Genomic DNA, 20,717 nt, shown 5'->3' with positions numbered 1-20,717 from the left:
ATTCTTGATACACTGCATGAATCATAAAATATTGCCCTTTCAGGCAAAATTACGAGACTTCAGACCCCCTTAGGGCGGAGTATATAAGTATAAGTATAAGGGCGTCGTCATTTCCTCGTAATCCATAAGTATATACAAATCCCAGAGAATGATTTTAAACACTGAACTATTTACTTAATAAATTCTTGTAATATGTATTCGAATTTCATGTAACCGAGAAAACTTTCTTTGGGTAACCGAGCTCTTTAAAAGGAGATTAATTCTTACATGTTAACAATTTGTATATTTTCCCTTTCGCATTTTTATTTTTCGAGTTTGTTCAATTATTAATTCTTATTTTAATTTCGATTATTTTTTATAATTGTGTTAAAACTCTTATACGAGGTTGCGATTATTAATATTGTTGAGGAATTGCCTTGCTTTAATTCCAAATTAATATTGGTTTTAGGTGTTTAAATTTATCTGTCTTCTATCTCTCTCTCTATATATATATATGAAATGTAATTTCTCATACATACTGCCTGTGAAAGGGCTAAGAGAACCCTGTCCTCAAGTACTCAAGCCAGCATCGAAATTGATTCTCTCTTTGAAGGTGTAGATTTCTATTCAACCATAACAAGAGCCCGTTTTGAAGAACTGAATGCTGATTTGTTTAGAAGCACATTGGAACCTGTTGAAAATGCTTTGCGAGATTCAAAATTAGATAAAGCTCAAGTCCACGATATTGTCCTGGTAGGTGGATCTACTCGTATTCCTAAAATTCAGAAGCTACTGCAAGATTTCTTTAATGGTAAAGAACTTAACAAAAGTATTAATCCAGATGAAGCTGTCGCATATGGTGCTGCAGTCCAAGCTGCAATTTTGAATGGTGATAAATCTGAACAAGTGCAAGATCTGTTGCTGTTGGATGTAACCCCACTGTCTCTAGGAATTGAAACTGCTGGTGGTGTAATGACTGTGCTCATCAAACGTAATACAACCATTCGAACTTGTCAGACACATACATTTACAACTTACTCTGATAATCAACCAGGTGTCTTGATCCAAGTTTACGAGGGTGAACGTGCAATGACCAAGGACAATAATCTTCTTGGAAAGTTTGAATAACTGGCATTTCTCCTGTACCTAGAGGTGTCCCACAGATTGAAGTTACCTTCGATATTCATGCCAATGGCATATTGAATGTGTCTGCTGTAGATAAGAGTACTGGAAAAGAAAACGAGATCACTATTACGAATGATAAACAAAGGATTTCGCCAAAATTTAGGAACAGGGATGCAATTTAGGTAGAGAATCGCCAACACGTTATTAAGCAATATTAATAGAATTTAATTTAATCAATTGATTTAAAAATATCATTACAGATTATCCCCCCATCTGCTTGCAGTCGCGGCCGTCGACCCAAGACAGTCCAGATATTGAGAGCAGAAAATTTAGTTATTAGGAAATTAAGTGAGTAGGAAAACTGATTGGATTTATCTCAAGGCAACAAAATGTTTACATAAAATATGACATAAAATATTTGAATATAATGAATACAGTATATAAAATATTATAAATGATTAATGAAATTATAATATAGTAACCAAGTGCAGAACAAATAAAGCACTAATAACATATTGCTGGTTAGCTACGCGGCAATAGGAAATAGTAATATAACTGAATTTGTAAGTTTATATCTTAGGGCATGCCATTCACAGTTTGTGTAATCATTAGAGTCCGTATAATCATTAGAGTTGTCATTCAGGCTCATCTTCAGTCTTTTACTGGTCTTTGGAGATCTCCGGATCGTTTAATTAGCGCTAGAATTATGGATTAGCATTGGCACTGAAAACATTTGAGTTTTTATGTCACGATACTAGAGCTCTTATACTCTTGTTGAAAATACACATTTTGCTAGGTTTTTAACATGTTTTGTCACTCTATTTTTCTCTTATTAATGATAACAAAACAAAATTTAACTTCCAACATCCATACCAGTTTTTTGTACACGATGCTGCAGAAACATAAAATGAAATTCAGAAATTTCAACAACTGAAATTTAACTTTTTCAACTGTTGCTACAATTTATAACACAAACATAGGAAAACATGAGCTCAAGGAAATGTGAGGGTATAGTACTCTACTTGTAGTATAGCCTCAATTGAGTGTTTCCCACACGGAAAGTGTATTGAACCTGAAACTCAAGTTTGAAGGAGCCCAGTAAAAGAAAAGGGCAGACAAACTTTTCAGACACTGAGAGATAAATCAACTATTAAGGGGGACAACAGGATGAAAACTAAAAGAAGGGTTGTGGATAGTTTATTGATTTATAAATTTTGATTTATTGATGATGTAATTTAAAGTTCTCGGGTGGATGATAGAACCTTAATTTTGACGCATGTACAATATCAGTTGGTTTCTTCGCGTGAAAATTTTCCCTGTCGATTTCATAATTAACTTCAGATAATTTATTCATAATCCGATAAGGTCCTGAATAGGGTGAAGTCAATTTTCTAGTATTTGGGTATTCAAATTCCTCGTAAAGGACAAAATCTCCAGGTTGAAATTTAGATTCTACAAACCTGATGTCATATCTAGTTTTATTCTTTCGGTGGTATTCGATAGTTCTTTTCTTTGCTAAAGCCCTTGCTTCATTTAAGTAAGGGTATTTATTTTGATCAATTGGAGATTCAAAAGGGAGGTTACCAAATAGTAAGTATGCTGGGGTGAACTTAGTTACCGTATGAGGGGAGTTGTTATATTCGATAACAACTTGCTCTAGCACTTTAGTCCATGGTACGTTCTTAGAAGAAGAATTTTCTTTACATTTTAGTCGACTTACTATTGATTGATTTACTCTTTCTACTTTACCATTTGTCTGGGGATGGTGAGATGAAGTTAAAAGTTGTTTAACATTATGCTTTTTAAAGAATTTTTTTGAATCTAGAAGAAGTGAAGGCTGCATTGCTGTCACTCAGAATTTTTTCGGGGAATTGTATTTGAAATATTTGTTTTAGACAATTGGCATAGGTTTCTGAAGTTACACTTTTCGGTGGAAAAGCCCAGACATATCTTGTTGCATGGTCAATAACTATATGTAAATATTTTTTTGTAGAATTATAATAATTAAATCCTCCCACAGTGTCAATAGAGAGACATTCGAAATGTTTGTCGGTTGGGGGTACGTCTTGCATAAGACCAAATTTTTTCTGTTTTTTCTTTTTATTAAGTTGACAAGTATGACGATGTTTAAAAAAATTTGCGATATCTTCGCTAATATGAGGCCAATAATATTGAGGGGTGATTAAGTTAAGCATAATTTGAACTCCCGGGTGACCAAAATTTTCATGGGTTTTATTCAACAATTTTAATCTTAAAGATTTAGGTACTACAATTTTATAAAAATTCTTTTTCTTAATTACCATCATATCATTTATCTCTTGGTAATTTTTTTCCGCAGACATTATCAGTTTTTTGTTGTTGGATTATTTTATTTCTATCAAGTAAATGTACATAATGTTGGAGGTGCTTTGAAACAGGATGTCTAGAAAGCATGTCAGCTTCAATATTGGTAGAGCCCTTCTGATACTTTACTTCATAATTGAACATACGTAGTTTGAGTGACCAACGGAAGAGTCTACCTTTTAAATTTTTAACATTTTTGAGCCAAACGAGGGCCGCATGGTCCGTATGTATAACAAATTTTTGTCCATGCAGATAGTAATAGAATTTGTCTAGGGCATCTACTATGGCCAAACATTCTAACTCAGTAATCGTATAATTTTTCTCATAGTTTCTTAAAGTTCGGGAATGATATGATACAGGGTGAAGGACATCATTTTCATCTGGTTGTTTCAAAACAGCTCCAAAAGCAGTTTGAGAAGCGTCAACAAAAATATGACATGGCCTACTGGAATCATACAATTGTAAAACAGGTTTGGAAATCAGTATTCTTTTCATTTCGTCGAAAGCATTTTGACATTAGTCATCCCATTCCCACTTGACATCTTTTTTCAAGAGTCTGTTTAATGGAGCTCTAATAGTTGCGTAATTCGGAATGAATCTATGATACACATTCACACTTCCCAAAACTCTTTGTAACTCTTTGGTGTTACTGGGGTTTTTTAAGTTTCTTAATAACTTCTATATTATGGTTATCGGGAATTATCCTACCATTTTTTATTTCATAGCCAAGAAATGTGATCTGATCTCTGGCGAACACACACTTGTTTCGATTCAATTTAATATGCTCCTCTTTAAACACCTTAAATAAAATTTTTAAATGTTCTAAATGTTCTTTCTCAGAGGAAGAGTAAACGATTATATCATCAAAGTAACTGCAAGCGAAATTAAATTTATTTTTTGTTAATATTCGTCTAATTGTTCTGTTAAAAATTGCAGGTGCATTTTTGAAACCAAAAGGGAGTCTTAACCATTCGAATAATCGAAAACTCGTGCAAAAAGCTAATTTCTCAGTATCTGCAGGATGAATCGGGATATGCCAGAAACCAGATCTCAAATCAATTGTAGAAAATACTTTTGCTTTACTTAATTTGTCTAACAAAGTGTCAATGCGAGGAAGAGGGTTTGCATCTGTTTTAGCCAGGGAATTCAATTTTCGATAATCTATACACAATCTAGTTTTCTTACCTTCCTCACGTTTAAATACTAAAGTTACGGGTTACTAATATGGGCTACAACTTTCTTTAATTATACCTGCTTGTAATAATTGATCAATTTGGGTCTTAATTTCCTCTTCTTCCATAGGGGATGTTCTATAAGGTCTTAATGATACAGGGAAATCAGAATTTAAATTAATTCGTTGAGGTTCAATATTAATTTTTCCTACATCATACTTATTTTTAGAAAACACAGATGAATAATCTTTTAACAATTTTTCCAAGTTATACTCTTTGTTATCGACAGTATTAGAAACAGCATTTTTCACATAAATGTTAGACTGAGAAACTAATTCCTTTGGATTTGTATTCCGATATTTACAGGTTGGAAAATTTCTTACATCATCATCATTATTAACACATGGATAAACATTTGTTGTACCACCTTGAAGTTGGAGGTGTAGAGATATGGGTCGGCTGTCAAAATGGCAGTCAAGTACAATAGCTCTCTGTTTAATTTTTAAATTACTACAATCAATACTCAACTCAAATAATTTGAATTCATAAAGTCCTAAAATTACATAATTCAAATTATTATCAAGAACAAACAAGGTAATTTGGTTACTAATCCGTCCAATTTTCATTTGTATACAACATATTTTGTTAAAGATTATGTTTCCTTTAGTTTGGGTTACTGAAAATGACCTAACTCTTTGTACTTTTAAACGTAATTGTGTAGCCGTTTTGGAAGACATTATCGATATGGTGGCACCACTGTCTACAACACACTCTAGACGTTTCTTATTGGGCAAATATCCCGACACCTTTAATAGTCAACTACTGTGAGGGGTTTCTGGGGTTGGTTCTATTGCAACGGGCGTAACATTAGGTGTATCAGATCTCTCCCCTCTGAAAGGACAAACCTTAAACCAGTGAAAAGCATTTGGGATTCCGCTCCGGGTGCAAAGTCTACAGGGACTGGGAGGCAATGGCAATCTATTTTGAGAATTATAATTTTGATGGCTTGTAAATCCTGGACCACTGAACCGATTATAAAAATTACTTGGTCTCTGAAAACGTTGGAAATTGTTGGGTCTAGGAGAATCTTGTCTCACAGTAGCTGAAATTCTACTTCTATTAAATCGATTGTAATCTTGGGGACTGTTCCCAATCGGAGTAACAAATCTGGGAGGTGCACTTTTGATTTGTTGATATTCGCTAATCTTAATAAGCTTATGGACATGAGTAAGCCAAGAGATAGGGTCAGAGGGTGCGTTGATCGTCATTAAGGATTTTAATTCTATAGGAAGGCCATCCGTCAGACCCTCCAAGATCATTTCATGAGTTAGATTTAATTTTTTACCAATATCTAATTTTTTGCGAAAATATTGCGTTATGTCCTCTTTATGATTGTACTTGTAATTGGCAAAATCACCAAACGTAGTTAAAGTAGAGTCGAAAAAATTTTCTTTTAAAATTTGGACTAATTCCACATATTTAGTAATTTTATGGCAGTTTTTGACATATACGCTAAGTGCATTACCTTTTAGATATCGAGCTACATTATTAAGCTTCCACGTTTCATCTTTATCTAAATGAGTTTTGTTAAAGTACTCAAGCCATGAATTTATATCCATACCATTCTGCGCGTCAAAGGAAATTATACTTGTTTCAGGTGCAGCGCTAGCTGCCCTTAATGAATCATGAGGATCAGAGAGGTTTTCGTTAGCCATTATTCTTTCAATAATACTTTCATAAATAAAACTAATAATACTTTCATAAATAAAACTAACTCAAAAATAATACTCTTTAAATTTTCCCAAAACAATATTAAAACAAAAATACATCCTTTAAATACCAAATTTAAAATACATTTATACCAAAATAATACCTTTTACAATTTTCAAAATAAAAACCCTATTATTAAATCAGTAATTATAATTCAATAGTAATAATATCATTTGCATCGCCAATCTTTTTACTAATTGCTTCTGTTTGACTTATTGTGAAGAGAATACGAGTGATGAAGTCGACACGAAAATACACATTTTTGTGCACTCTTAATTAGATTTTCGCAAAACACGATCAATCACCACACAAGCACAAAGCTCTCGAGAGCAACACAGAACGCCGTAGACGTAGGGAAAGATTTCCATTCTCAAAAGTAGGTCAACGGTAAGAGCACATTTGATGAACGACGAACTTTCGATGGAAACACAGATCACGCATCACAGGGGGCAGAAGGGTGCTTCTCTGGACGTAAAATAATCTGCAGAATACCAGAATACAGGTAACAGAAGGATGATTCTCTTGAAGCAAGAACGCCTAGAGAAAAATGTAGAAACATAGAAGTCGCACAGCGGCAAATTCATCTTAAGTGCGTAACGTTTTATCCGTATAATCCTTGGAGTATCTTCTTTTTTAGATAATCCCTTTGAAGGTGGTATCCTACCGGCTTTCCGAAATGTAATTTCTCATACATTATTTGTTTTGCGCTGCCGGGGCAACAGGAATGAGACAAATTTTGGAATATAAAGTGGTAGGTTTATTTTAGCATCCATCTCACAAGCGTTCTCCTCGTACCTTGAGCAGAAGCCCTACTTATACATATGTGTGCGTCACGAGGCTCCTCCAATCAGCGATATTAATTGAAATCACGAGGTGACGCTATCTTCTCATGAGGAGTGTTCTTAAGGACTTTATGTAATATGACAGATTTATGAGTTTGGCGATTTGGCGGGCGCCAACAGGTTAATATATTTTATACTAAAGAAAGGATTTCGCCAAAATTTAGGAACAGGGATGGAATTTAGGTAGAGAATCGCCAACACGTTATTAAGCAATATTAATAGAATTTAATTTAATCAATTGATTTAAAAATATCATTACAGATTAATAAGATGCATCATAAGACGCGCTTTTTCGGTATGAAAAATGCAAGCTAAATTCCGTTAATCGGCTTTGCAGAATTGAAATTACAAAACTGTCACCTTCTATTTCCCTGTACGAGTTAAATCCGAGAAGTCAACACCCCCTGCGAGGTAGGATGTGTGTCAGCTGAGCTCCCTTAAAAAGCATTATTAACCGCAGAAATATCTACCCCACAGAAGAAATTTTTATTCCAAATTGTGCGCGAAGTGTTAACCTACATGTGAATACCTAAATTTTGTGTGTGCGACAAAAATTAGCGAAGTTATAAAAGTTTTTGTGAAAATTACAAAGGAATCCGTCCGCCGCACTTCAACGGTGTTTGTGCTTACCAGCATAACGGTCACCTCGACGAAAACGTGCCGACGATCTACCACGTGGCGACCGGGGTAGGCATAAGTTTTCAGTGTAACTGTAGTGCCCAAAAGTGCTTATTTTTTCAAAATTCAAAATCTCGCGATCTACTCAACATAGCCACTCCATCTGAAGAAGACTAAGGTAGGACTGTTATTCTCCTTCCATTAATATACCGCAATAGCCTGTAACTGAATTTTTTCAACATTTGATATCAGGACTTAGAATATTCTTCGACCATTCTAGCGTCTCTCTCAGTTAATATTTTGCTTATTTTGTTAAAATTCAATAACTTGGCCCTTAATTACCTTAGCGAACTGCTCTAAAGATGTTTTTAACTGTCTAATAGTTTTCTTTCTGTTTATTGCATTTATGTTTATTTCAAATTATTTTTCGCATTTGGGTATCTTTAATTACATGCACTGTTAACATCATATTACTTAGAACAACCATCTAAAAAGTTTTTTTTTCATAGAATTTAATGCTTGTTTAATTTATTTAAATGTTTTTCATGTATCAGTGTTATTCCATGTTCTGATTATTTACTGCCTACTGTATTGTAAATTTTCTTGCCAACATACCCTGTTTTATTTTCTTGCAAAAGCAGCACAGGGCCCGTCCTTACGGTTTGACAATTGTTTAATTTTGTATTAATTTTTAGCTTTTAGTTATTTCTGATTGCTTAATCAACCTTTTTAACTAACATTTATTGGTTATAAGTGCCTCTAGTGTGTTTTTCGATAATTATTATCTGGTTCTGTTTATTAATTTGTATTAATTATTACATTTATTTTGTTTGATTTTGTGTTTTCTCATTTCAATGCAGTATAATATGGAACCCTCTTAAGATCCTTATTTGCATTATAATGTGCTAAAATATTATATTGTAATTGCATTAATTGTAATATTTATCGGACTCTTCTGAAAGTGTATTCAGCATACGGCTGTTCACACGTTTCTAAAAGGTCATTCTGTTAAATGTAAATAATGCAGCTACAGTGAGCTCATATTACGTGCCACTACTATTACCTTTCAGTGACAATTTTAGAGTGCAACATTAAATTTATCTTAGATCATCACCCCAAGTTCAACTCACCACTATTAGCGATTTAGCCTCAGCACACCAAATAGTGCGTACAGTATTACACGGAATATCATGTCTCGTGCTTCAGTTATTCCAGCTGATAGTGATTCCACCTCTACATCGCATACCATAATAGACGCCTCAGCAGTACTTACATCGGACCTGACCCACGTGGAGAAAGTCACCATCCTATACAAGGATATCAGGCAGGTAGCGACTACGACAAATCGAGGCGCCAAATTCCTTCTGTCAACAGATCTTCGAGGGCACCTACTAGATTCACTGGCTGCACTCCAAACGCTGGCCCTAGAGGGTCCGGAATTCACGGTTAAACCTGCAAAAGTTGACACAGGAGTAAACACTTCAACAGTGTTCTGCTGCGAAATTCCTCATACACAGCAACTAGCGTCAACTGCTCAGCAGCCACACGATCCCCATACTCCAACACCACCACCAGCAATCACATATCCGACATTTGCGGAGATTGCCCGGAAAACTAAAAAACCGTGCCTGTACATACGCCCAAAAACAGACATTATAGACGCAGAGCTAAAAGAACAGCTCAACGCCAAATTGCCTCTCTCCAAGTTAAAAGTCGGCGTTGAAAGAGTAACAAAGAGCAACAAAGGCGGCTTTGAAGTAGTCTGCAAATCCAAAGAAGATGTCGCAGCCCTTGAACAGCAGATCAAGCAGACAGAAATCCCTGCGGACATCAGCAGGCCAAAAATGCGTAAGCCCAGGTTCGCGGTACATGACTTGCCCGAAGCAGCAAATCCCGAAGACGTACTTGCAGAAATTAGAGGTGCCTCAAATATGCCCAGCCCCACCTTCAGGACTCTCCACCGACTCCAAGAGCGCCGCAAGAGCAGGGTCAAGTGGATATTTGAATGTGAGCCCGCAAGCTTTGAGGCCATCATGCGTCAGAGAAAAATCTTCCTTGGCTGGCAGGCCCACCGAATCACTGAGCATATTGGCATCAAGCGATGCTACAGATGCCAGCAGTTCGGACACACACAGGCCGACTGCAAAAGCCGCAAGCAATTCTGCTCCTTCTGCGCAAACAATCACGGAGTTAGAGAATGCAACACTCAGATGCCACAATGCATCAACTGTAGAGAAGCTAACTACCGCTACGGGGACAGATACAACATTCACCACCCAGCGTACCATTCAGACTGCCCGCAATACCAGCGAAACGTGCAGAACATCCGTAACAATACGGAATACTAACAATCAGACAATGGCAAATACTACAAGAAGCAGACAGAATCAGCAACCCCCAAATGTACAGCATAACAATACACAGTTGGACATCAACAGTACGCAATCGCGCAGACAGGACGCAATACAATGTTTGCAGATAAATCTGCAACGCGCTCGTGCAGCAACGGCACAGGCAGCCATATACACCACCACAGAACAGATCGACTTCCTACTAGGACAAGAACCTTATTGTTTACATGGCAAAGCTGTGGGCTACCCCCTACAGTGGACTGTTTTCCAAAAGGAAGATACCAACGAGCCGCCAAGAGCCATTATAGTAAATTGCAACCCTATGTGGACCCCCACTGTAATCATTGCGGAAAGGGACATAGTGGCCATCCTGCTAGAGGTGCACAATCTGACAGCAATCCTAGTCTCCGTGTACTCTCCGCCAAAGGCAGATATCGAAAACAGTATCTTGCAAATGCAACAACTGATGCGAGAGCAAAAAATAGACAACGTGTTGATTGCGGGAGACTTTAACTGTCATAGTACAACATGGGGATATGCTACCACAGAGCCAAAGGGACGTACCCTGGAGGATTTTATTTCAAGCAACAACCTGATCTTGCATAAGCAGCAAGATGCGCCACCGACTTTTGATCGCGTCCACTCAAGAGGGTGGCCGGACCTTACAGTCTCGACCCTTCAAATGGCACAACTAGTACAAGATTGGATGGTCGTGGAAGGCGTAAGCCTTTCCGACCACAATTACATACGATTCACCATTGCCAGAGCCACAGAAACAACTATCATCAAAAGGTACAACCTACCAGGTCGCAAGGTCAGGTCATTCGTTACAGCTATCAAATCACGCCTGGCACCCTTTAGCAATCGAATTGAGCAAGCAACCACTAGAAAGGAACTACATGTACTCACGAGTGAACTGATGTCAACCATTAGGACGACTTGTGACGACATCCTACCAGTACGAACAATACGACGGGTCACCACATTAAACTGGTGGAATAGCCAATTACGCGCGCAACAGCAAAAGTGTCGTGCCTTAAGACGACGGCTAAAAAGTGAGCGACGACTGAGCATCACCTCTAACACACTCACTATATATCAGAAGGAAAGGGCCCAATACAAAAAAAATGATCATTACCGCCAAACTGGACAGCTGGAGAAAGTTCTGTACAGAAACTACAAATACCTACGGCATACATCACAAGATAGTGGCGGGAAAGCTGTTCAAACAGGCCTCCTTTCATCTCCTGCCAATACCTAACACTAATGAACACCTTACTGAAGCTACATTTACAGAAGTGCTCAATACGGTCTTTACGAAGGACGATCCTACAGATGACACAACGACACAAGCAACCATGCGTAACCAAACCCTGGCTACAGATGCCATGAACGATGCTCTTTTCACAAATCAAGAAATCCTACATGTCCTGCGACAGCTACCGCAAAAGAAAGCACCGGGGCCAGACGGAATAAACTATCGAATAGTTAAGATCGCAATACGGTCGCACGTCAACCTCTTCCGTACCCTTTTCAACAAACTGCTTTCCACTGGCACATTCCCCAGGTGCTTCAAAATTGGTCAAGTTATTCTTTTCCTCAAAAAGAATAAAGACCCAAAAAGAGCGGACTCCTATCGTCCAATATGTCTACTATCAGCGCTTGGTAAGACATTTGAAAAGTTACTCATGAACAGACTGCGACACCACCTGCATACTACCAAATACTTAAGCGGAAACCAATACGGATTTAGAGCAGGAAGATCAACAATCCACGCACTCATGGAAGTCAAGGAGAGCATTTTAGAGAACAAATTTACCGGCCACCACACAGCATTCATATCATTAGATCTAAAGAGTGCCTTTGACACTCTGTGGTGGCCGGCCATACAACATGCCCTGAGAGAGGCAAAATGTCCACGGAATATTTACCACACCCTGGAGAGTTACCTTTCAGAGCGAAAATTGATTCTACCGCATAACAGCGGTGTCATCCAGCAAGACCAAACCCAAGGATGTCCGCAAGGTTCCTGCGCAGGGCCGGTTCTATGGAACGTAACGTACAACATCATACTCACACAGCCGTGGCCGGAACACACAAAAATAATTGCATACGCGGACGATACAGCTCTAATTGTGAAAGGAAACACCAGGGAACAGCTGCAAGCAAATTCCCAGGAATCCTGCAACCTCTTCCAGGAGCGATGCACAGCAATAAAACTCCAAATAGCTGAAACAAAATCTCAAATACTGCTGATTCCTAAAAAAGGGGGCACACTCGCACGCCAACCAAGAATAACGCTCAACGGCCAAAGACTCCGCATTAAGCGAGAACTAAAGTACCTGGGCATAACTTTTGATGATAAACTAAATTGGATCCCTCACGTGCTGGAGCTTAGGAAACGAACAGCACAGATTGCCCTCAAGCTCAAGTTGATGAATGGTTACAGATGGAGACTTAACCCCCATTTACTCAAGACCCTGTATATGACAGTCACTGAGAAAATAGTAACATATGGAGCTGCAATATGGGCCTCTCCGATGCAAGAACGCAAAATAAAATATCTACAGAGTATACAAAGGCCGTTCCTGCTCAACATTACTAAAGCTTTTAGAACATCTCCAACGAATGCACTCAATGTCCTGGCCGGATTGCCCCCTCTTTACATAAATGTGGAAAAAGAGGCAGCCTACCAATTGGTGAAGCAGCTTAGCCGCCCTGCGGTGTTTGGTGACCATACATTTACGGCAGATAACCTAGAACGGGAGTCCAATCGCCTCCACACACACCCGTCGACGCAAGGCCAAGGCGTGCACATTAATATTAAGCAAAACACAAGAGCTACGGACAATGATATCGTATTCTACACAGATGGCTCAAAAACTGACGAGAATGTTGGCTGTGCATACATCGCATTTCGGCAACAGCAACCAATACGCCAATGGAAAGGACACTTGGAATCCAGAAACAGTGTTTTTCAAAGCGAAGCCGCAGCCATTTATCACGCAATAAACACTATTACCCAATATCGACATCAAAACAGTTTTATAATAACAGACAGTCTGTCAGCATTATATGCTATATTAAATCCTATGCACGGCTTCCCCATAATTGCAGCAATTCAAGAACAACTCTCTTTTCACAAGACCTTAAAAATCAACCTAGAATGGACAAAAGCGCATATTGGCAACCTTGGGAATGAGGCCGCAGATCGGCTCGCAAAAGAAGCAGCCCAAAATAATGATGCAGAGACACTGCAAATTCCATGGTCCACCTCATATCTAAAAAACAGCTTGAAACAGGTCGCTTTCACACTGTGGCAAGAGGCATGGAACAACGATGAGACAGGACGTCGTGCGTATGCGCATCTGCCAAAGGTTGATCCAGAACGTCTTATAGTAAATCCACAACTGGTGTACTATATTACCGGGCATGGCCCGTTCCCAGTCTACTTTGAAAGATTCGGCAAGACGACTACCTCCTTATGTTGCTGCGGTGAACTGGGAACGCCAGAACACTATGTCGAAAAATGCTCACTAACGGAGGATCTACACATCCCGTTCCCAGAGACAAACAGATTAGCCTTCAGCAGGTTCATAATTAAGCAGCGACATCTCAAACGCAGCATTACAAAAATTGTTGACAAGCTTATGGGCTTAGGAACAAACCTATGCCAAGTGTAAACCATTTAAGAGTACTTAGTGCATCATGCAACATTCCCATACCAGCTAAAGGGAGCTCACTGGCAGCATTATATAATTGTAACTGCACATATGAATGGCTCTAACTTATTATGTATGCAGCAGTAGTATACAAGTACTTTGTCTTCATAAAACGCAGTAATGGCAGCATCTGTAATCACAGTCAGCAGCATCATATGTGCACATGAAATACCAAATGTATACTTTATGTACTCCTATATTCTGCCACCAATGCACTGTTATCTTCGTATTTTTGTAACGCCAGTCTGCAATTTCACTATACGTATTAAATTTGCAATGCGTATTTTCCCCCGGTATTTAATTCAGTAATCATGTATATAACTCACTATCTCGTATCAGTATAATCTCACCCTCTCTATGTTTCAATATCACCGCACTATGCATCTCAAGTCTGTAATTTATATACGCCATTATTACACACTCCTATATCCTGTCACCAAGTGAAGTGTTTTGTTTATGTATTCTTGTAGCGTCTGTCTGCATATCTTGCTACGTATTTAACATTGTAATACGTATTTCTCTCCCATATTTAATTCAGTAATCCTGTATATAATTTATTATCTTATATCAGCATAATGTCACCCTTTCTATGTATCAATTACCTTACTATGTATTTCAAATTTGTAATTCATATATCCTCCTTGTATAACTCAGTAATCCGGTATCTAATTTAGCATCTTGCATCAGTATAAACTCACAAGGTACTTCATGTCACATTTTATTCAGTAACAGCATGTTTCATGTTTCAGTATGTTCAGTTTCCCATGTTTCTCTGTCTTTCAAATATCAGTATAACATAAGTATTAGTATCAGTATCTTATTTCAGTATATCCTCATTATGTTACCCTCGTGTTTCAGAATGCTCAGATACAATGTGCTTTACTATGTACCTCAAGCACCAGTATAACCTTTCTATACAATTCAATATTGACATATGTATATCTCTCCTGGATATAATTAAGTATTCCGTATATAACTCAGTACTTTGTAGCAGTACATTATGTATTTCACGTATTAGAATGTACAATTATAGTATGTTATATGTTTCAGTATGTTCAGCATTTCCTGTTCCAACATGTTTTTCAAGTCTCAGTACAATCTCACTATGCCTTCTATGTTTGTTATACAAATATCTCTCTTGTATATAATGCAGCAATCCTGTATATAATTCAGTATCTTATATCAGTATAATCTTACCATGCATTTCACGTTCCGGTATGCTCTGTTATAGTATGTTTTCTGTCTCAGTACGTACAGTATTTCATGTTTCATCAGGTATCTCGTGTAATTAGCGTAATCAGTAATATCTCACTATATATTTCATGTTTCAATATGCTCAGTCATAGTATGCTCATGTTCAGTATGTACAGTATTTAATGTTTCACCATGTATTTCAAGTCTCAGAAGTATCTGTATAACCTCATCATGTATATCATATCTTAGTATGTTCAGATGCAGTAAGTGTCATATGTATAATACTTCCTGCTTCAATATGTATTTTGAGCATTAGCATAATCTTACTATGCATTACATGATTCTATACCATATTGTACTCCAATATATAATTTAGTAATCTGGTATATAATTCAGCAACTTGTGCATACTAATGTCTGATAATTCAGCCTGCAGCAGCAGTGATGACCCTTGTTTAGCCATGTCATTTTCTACAATATTTGTAAAATAATTTCCCAGTGGCCGCAAGGGTATAGCTGATGCAAAGTGGCCTGCATCAGACGCTGGGTTTCAGTAGTCGGTGCGAGGCGTTTTTGTGGACTCAGTGACCTTGGCACGTTTCACTAGACACAGGTGGACGTGGCGCTATACTAATTAACCCTAATGGTAGAGGGATAGTGCCCACGTCCTCCGTCGCATGTCGCATGTACGAGTTAAATGAAGAACTATAGTTGCGAAAAATTTAGGGTAGCAGATTTTAAGAAAAGTATTCATTTCTACCGCTTTAAATCAATTGGAATGACTTTTTCTGGCATAGTATCTGGACATAAAATATATGGCGCACTTTTTTATAAAAACGGATTGTAAAATAGATTCAGCACAGAGATTTTTCGGTATTTTCAAGTATTTTCGTTTCGTGAGATACGTATCTCGAATAACTCGAGAATGAGTAGCCGTAGAATGTTTTAGTATATGGGAGTGCTATAACATCTAGTTGTACTCCTCGCTTTTTCCTTGCAATCGCTCACTTTAACATGTATAAATATATATATATATATACTCCTGTCTTCTTACACCGGCTAGTTTAGCTCTGTATTTTTGTTCTTATATATTAATAAATTTTGCATTTTTGCCTTTTAACCCTTTAAAAGGTCAATTTATGTTGTTCTTATATTTCGGTTATGGATTTTACACCTTTCGTGTATGCGATAGCTGTCGAATTATGAGCAATGTAAAAGTGATAGTAGGCGTAACGAGGCCAGACACTGTTATTAGAACTGTGGATTAAATCATTTGGTGCGCCAACTTCCATGTCTTTTTGCAAAGGTAGACTAAACATTAACTTTCAAAACTGTACACCAAAAATTTTGGTCTGTCTACTTGTTGGTTGAGTTGCTTGTTTGGACGCAGAAACTCTAATTTTAATTGTAAAAATTGTTTTAAAACTGCATTTAATGTTTTAGATTTTTATATATTTTACAGTTTTCAATGAAGGTGTTTTGAATCTCCATTGATTTTTGCTACGCCGCGAAGTGAGAACTGAATTAATTGAAATATAAATATATATCTAATTAAAATTCGAGGACACAGAGGCAAATCAATTGAAGCAGAAATGTCTATAAATTAATAGTCCTTACAGGAAAGTCGTGTGGTATCGAAATCAGATATTTTGTTGGGTGCGTGTGCCTAAATTACATATACGTTCATGTCAGGTAAGTAGTGACGGAAAACAATTATTATTATTTATATTAATAAGAATCAAAGGGTTTCAGTAGGAGGAAAAGCGATGTGAGACTTTTTATATCCAATATAATATTCTGAGATTGTAGAGGAGAGACAAAAGAAAAGTTTAATTAAACTTCCACTTCCCTTAACTCTGTGATTGTGACCCACTAAGTAGTATAAAGATAATAAAGATTTCCATTTTAAGTCTCATGAAATTTTTCAGGCATGTGTGTAAGTGTTAGAATGATATTCAGCTAACAGCTTTAAGCAGGCGAATAATTTAGCTCTGTTCGTGCACCGAAGATGACATATAAGTCCCTTTCTCCCTTCCACTCTCTAGTCATAATCTGTTGGACGAGAAAGTGACCACCGCACGAGCGAACTTACATCCATTCCCTGAATCCCTTAGTAATGTAGGCGTTCTGAACACTCCATGTTGACTCAAATTATTATATCTTATTTTTGAGGAATGTAGAGAATTGAAACGTTATATTCTATTCACTCGGTTTACCATGTTCAGAATGTTTGTTATGACTGTCGTAGCCTGGTATGATGTCAGAATGTTGTGTCTTGTGATGGTTTTGTATGGAAGCATATTGTTGAGCATATTGTTGTTATCATTTAAAGGCCTTCCTAGGCATGAATACCTTCCCACTAAGAATATAACGCTAATATAAGTTAATTTTATGCTAATCAGTTGATTCTATCTTAAATACGTGCCTATTAAAGAATTAAAAACATTTTTATATATTTTATATTGTGTTTATATTTAAATTCATTTTCACCTAACCAAAGGTAGAAGAAACGCTTTGCATGAGAGTCTATGGTAAACATGATAGTCTGCGATTTGCACTCATAAAACCAGGAAAACATCAAGTTTTGAAAGTATTTTTTCAATTGAAATATATGTTTCCCATAATTTTCGTTTTAATAATAATAATCTTTGGTTATATATATATATGAGGATTACGTTTATGTTTTGTATCACAAGAAACCCCCAACAAATATTTATTTAAATATTTATGGGAGCGGTAGTTTAGCGTTCATTCTTTTGTCCGCTTTTCCGCTTCATCTTTTATCCAAAAAAATAGCAAAGATCAGAGATATTAATTAAAATCTCTTAAAACGCTAATTTTCGCCTTAATCTTTCCGAATGGCAACAGTCCTGATACAATAAACAATGGCAATAGTGATACAATAGCATTATTGCTGATATAATGAGAGAGAATTATCGATTTGATGCGATTTCATGAAAAAACATACGATAAAAAAACATATTCCAATTTTGAAATACTCGCTTCGAGGTACACTGGCTCTTGCCTAGATGCACCTATGTACCAAATTCGTAGCCCTGGGTCTATTAGCTTACACGCAGCATGAACGAAAGACACACAAAGAAACTTCCTTTTTATTATGAATTATATATAAGATCTTTCATTGCTACATATTCAAAAAATCCTTTTAATAAGATTTGTAACAATCAAGTTACCAATAATTGTTTTTCAGCTTCTGTTGAATTACAACAAAGTTAATGAATACTTTTTTAACAATGCTTATCAACCATAATCATTAGAGATATCAAATCTAGTGGTGCTAAAATCTTACGTGTGGATCTTATTTTCTTAAATGTATTATTTTTATTGCTGAAATCGAATTGGGGCCATTTTTAAAATGGGCTTCTTTTTGTTGACAGTACTGTGTTACGGTTTTATACCAACACCGTTTATCGACAGCCTATTGGGCATACTTATTTGTTTAGCGACTGCCTTCATCTTGTTTCCTCGAAGAGAAGAGAAAACTCGGAAAAGTAATGATGAAAACACCATTAACCGTAATGAACGCAACCTTAATGCCGGAAAGAAGGTACATAATGTAGATTTATTTGATTCATATGCTGATATTAATGAATTTAATGAAGATTCCTTTGAAGTGGATATAGACAATGACACCGATTTCCTCCAAGTTTCTAACGTAGCTTTTGATAATAACCATCTTAATTTGCATATTGATAGTGCCACTGACCACATCGACCTTTTTCAAAATGATTTCGATAATAATCCCACTGATGTGTACCTTTTCAGTGATGAAAATGAATTTAGTTACCTTCATCAAAAAACAGAAAAGAATTTTGATTTTCCAAAACCTTATAATTCAGGTAATCAAACAGGCATGAATACCGCTACAACAACCTTTAACCAGGAAGAACTCAGTTTGAATACCTCTATTAAATCATTGGATGCTGAATGCTTTGTATCGCATAACGATCTTGGAGCACAAGGGGATATCGATTTTGGCAATCTCATCAACACAAATAATGAAATAGATATAAAAGGCAAAATAGATCATGTAGACAGTATAGAAGTGAAACCAATTCAAGAATTTCAAGAACGCCTTATTGATATCGTCGTTGATACTGTCGCTGTTATCTACGTTGATGACGAGAATACTCAGCCTCCTTCCTCACATCGTAGCCGGCGTTTCACATTTTCAAACCTAAGAAAAGCGTTACTCAAATATTTTTGCTCTAAGAAAATTAAAAATAAACATAACACTTTAAAGCAACCTATCAAGATCTGAGCTAAGTTGACATACTTTCAGTTTATATTCGTCATAAATTTGTTCGAAATGACATCAATCTGACCAAAATTGTTCATTGACACACCAGACTTACTAAATGACGATCTCGATAATTGACCAGTGGCTGGCTAAAAAATTGCACGCTGATTGACCAGTGAGTGACTAAGTGGGGACCTCCTTGACGGACCTGTGACTGATAAAAAATTGAGCTCATAAGCTGAATTATATTTATTTAATAAAAAAGTCATTAAGTGGGGAGCCAAGGATGCGTCTTGAATGCGACTAAACTGTGCATTTTAGCCAAACTTAAAGCCCTTAATTAAAGATTAAGAATTCTTTTATGTATATTTTTGCAATTAATGGATTTTTTTACTATTTTTATATCATATTCAATTTTAATGCTATTTATTTTTACTTATTTGTTTATTAATATTTACTTTTGTGTTTTTTGTATTTTCTTATTGTTACTTTTTACATTTTATATTTATTTCTTCTTAATATTTTACTTTCCTTACCATTAATTTTTATATTATTTATTTTATTACTAATATTATTATATTTTTGAACTTGATTTACTTATTTTAAAATTTTTGATTTTATTTTTCATTACAATTTTATTTATTATTATTATTTCAAAAAAAATTTCGAACGCGTTATAATGTTTAGAATTTTATTCAAAATTAAATGTAAAATTAACACTTTTGGTTCTCCAATAAAATTTGAATCATTCGTCTTTTCATCTCATTTGTATTAAGGACTTTCGTTTATTATTATTTATTTATGATTCATTATAATATTCAAACCTTTATTCTTGAGAGACTGCATGAATCATAAAATATTGCCCTTTCAGGCAAAATTACGAGACTTCAGACCCCCTTAGGGCGGAGTCTATAAGTATAAGTATAAGGGCGTCGTCATTTCCTCGTAATCCATAAGTATATACAAATCCCAGAGAATGATTTTAAATACTGAACTATTTACTTAATAAATTCTTGTAATATGAATTCGAATTTCATGTAACTGAGAAAACTTTCTTTGGGTAACCGAGCTCTTTAAAAGGAGATTAATTCTTACATGTTAACAATTTGTATATTTTCCCTTTCGCATTTTTATTTTTCGAGTTTGTTCAATTATTAATTCTTATTTTAATTTCGATTATTTTTTATTATTGTGTTAAAACTCTTATACGAGGTTGCGATTATTAATATTGTTGAGGAATTGCCTTGCTTTGATTCCAAATTAATATTGGTTTTAGGTGTTTAAATTTATCTGTCTTCCATCTCTCTCTCTCTATATATATATGAAATGTAATTTCTCATA

At 36.1% G+C, this 20,717-nt stretch overlaps 1 pseudogene; it reads left to right on the top strand.

The window, feature by feature from the left end:
* Positions 1 to 513: 513 nt before the first annotated feature.
* LOC118194514 (heat shock cognate 71 kDa protein-like) lies at positions 514 to 8,561 on the top strand (annotated as a pseudogene).
* The last annotated feature ends 12,156 nt before the right edge of the window (positions 8,562 to 20,717 follow it).

This window comes from Stegodyphus dumicola, chromosome 7 (genome assembly GCF_044657685.1).
Source record: "Stegodyphus dumicola isolate Sdum_Otavi_A_Nest chromosome 7, ASM4465768v1".
Taxonomy (NCBI): domain Eukaryota; kingdom Metazoa; phylum Arthropoda; class Arachnida; order Araneae; family Eresidae; genus Stegodyphus; species Stegodyphus dumicola.
The sequence above is the reverse complement of the archived record's forward strand: the minus strand, read 5'-3'. Positions and strand labels throughout refer to the sequence as shown.